Raw genomic sequence first — 2,907 nt, 5'->3', positions numbered from 1 at the left:
AGTCACAGGACACCAAATCTGGGCTGTAGGGAGACTTAGTCACCTGGGGATTTGATGTTTCACAAAAAGACTGCACAAGACGTGATGCATGAGCAGGTGCATCGTCCATGATGAAGCTACCAATTACCAGTTGCCCATCACTGCGGCCTTCTGAATCATCTGAAATAGTTTCTCTTGACTGAATGTACAAGCTTCATGCAAAATTTGATGCAGATTTGTTGCTCTACTCAGTCACTTTGAATTCAACTGCCACACAGTGCACATGCTCACTCAACAGTGTCTATCATCCCACTGGCTAGTACAGTGAAGTTAGCATTGTTTACACATGTGCATTCCAGTCCACTCTCTTTGGCTGCCAGGTTACAACAATGCCACACAAACCTTTTTCATTATATTAACAATGGTTGGACTTTTTCTAGAGAGACCTCGCATATTGACCATCTGAATTTCTTCTCCTGAAGTTTTAAAATAATTTTTGATGCACATTTTTGCCTAGGCAATTCTGGAGTTAATTTTTTTTTTAATTACAGAAATAGTACATAAATCTGGCCTTGATAGAATAACACAACTGTATACTAGTGAAATGTATGAGTAGATCATAGTTGCATCTGATTGCCCTAGAAATTCTGTTTTTAATAAATTACTTACAAATTAGCTTATTTCACTCACACTTTTTTCATCACTAATTTGACAATTTTTAAAGAGAAGAAATCTGTGACTCTATTTTCAACAATTTTTTAAGTATTTCACAACAGAAGACATCTTCTTTAGTTGTTGAAAGGCACAATTAAAATGGTTCACTATATAGTAAGCACTGTTCAAATTTAGTATTTAAAATATCACTACTGTTTTTTTACAACTTTTTCCCTTTCATCTACCTATTTATGTTGATGTAAACATCTGTCTTGGTTGAATTTATTTTACTCTCAACCTGGAAAATTCCAGTAAAATTAAGAAATGTATATGTTTTAAATTTATTCTATCTTTTGTTGCCAGGAATAAAAATTTTATGTGAAATAAATTATTTGGAAAATAAAATTGTGATTGACTAATTTCCCTCAAGTGCTATATAAACTTTGAGGGAGATCTAAGATGGCAGCTGAACAGGAAAGTGTTACACTCACCTCCTCCCAGAACCAATTCAGAATTACACCTAAATTATAGAAAAATCAACTTAAATAACCAACTAAAGACTAGCTGAACAGAAGTTTTATAACTAGGGGTATAGAGAAGTCACTCTGAGAATGATTGACAGAGTGAAGATTCAAAAAAGGCTGGCCCCGCATTCATGTGTGGTGGTTGAAATTCTGGTGGAATATCTCAGTTGCAAAATTCCCCCATGTGGAGCAAAGGATCTCCAACCCACACCAGGCTCCCCAGCCTGGAGAACCAGTCACAGAAAAAAGCATAACATCTGGCTTAATATCAGCAGGGATTTTATACCTATTAATAATCACTTTAAATGTAAATGGCTTAATTGTTCTAATTAAAAAACATTAGGTATAGCAGTGGATAAGAAAACCAAACCCATATATCAATATATAGTTTTTAAAAGAAACTCACTTCAGATCTAAGACACACAAAGATTGAAAGTAAAGGGGTGGAAAAATATATTACATGAAAATGGGGTAGCAATATTTATATCAAACAAAACAGACTTTAAAAAATGTCTATAATAAGAGACAAAAAGGACATTGCATAATGATAAAGGGATCAATCAAAAAAGAGGATAAAATTGTAGTAAACATTTATGCACCCAGCATATGAGCACTTAAATATGTAAAGCAGACCTTGATGGACATAAAGGGAGAGTTGGACAGTAATACAATCATAGTAGTGGATTTTTAACACCCCATTAACATCAATGGATAGACCTTCCAGACAGAAAATAACAATAACAAGGATACAGTGGTCTTAAATGATACACTAGATCAGATCAATTTAATTGATATTTTCAGAGGTCTTCCCCACAAAGCAGCAGAATGTACATTATTTTCAAGTGCACATGAAACAATAAACATATAATAAGATTACTTCATTAATCAGAGAAATGTAAATTAAAATTGCAATGAGATGTTACCTCACACATTTCTAAATGACCATCATCAAATCAACAAACAAGTGTTGACAAGGATGTGGAAAAAATGAATCCATGTGCACTATTGGTGAGAGTGCATATTGGTGCAGCCATTATAAAAAAACAGTATGGAGTTTCCTCAAAAAATTAAAAATGAAACTGCTTTATGACTCAGTGATTCCACTTCTATGTGTATATTGAAATAAACACAAACCAATAATTCAAAGGAATATATGCATTGCTATGTTCTTTGCAGTGTTATTTACAATAGCCAAGATGTGGAAGCAACCCAAGTACCTATCAATAGACAAGTGGATTAAAAAATAGTGGTGTATATATACAGTAAAATATTATTTGGCCAGAAAAAGAATGAAATCTAACCATTTGTGACAGCATGGCTGGACCTAGAGGGTGTTATGCTCAGTAAAAAAAGTCAGACAGCAAAAGACTGATACAATATAATTTCCCATATATGTGAAATCTAAAAAAAAAATAAATGAATAAAATAGACACAGATTGATGGTTGCCAGATATGAGGAGATTCGAGGGCTGGGTGAAAAAGTTGAAGGGATGAAGAAGTACAAATTGATAATTACAGAATAGACGCAGAGATGTAAGGTACAGCACAGAATACAGTCAGTAATGTTGTAATAACTATGTATGTGCCAGGTGGGTACTGGAAATATTGGGGAGATCACTTTGGTTTTGTTGTTTTTTTTAAATTGTTTATCATATTACAGTTCTCGCAAATTTTCCCCCGTTGCCCCCCTCCTCCCAGCCCACCCCAGCTCCCACAGTCAACCCCCACACCATTGACCATTGACACCATG

The sequence above is a fragment of the Furipterus horrens genome, unplaced genomic scaffold, assembly GCF_987537825.1.
Source record: "Furipterus horrens unplaced genomic scaffold, mFurHor1.1.pri manual_scaffold_1, whole genome shotgun sequence".
Taxonomy (NCBI): Eukaryota; Metazoa; Chordata; class Mammalia; order Chiroptera; family Furipteridae; genus Furipterus; species Furipterus horrens.
Note: the sequence above shows the minus strand (reverse complement) of the source record.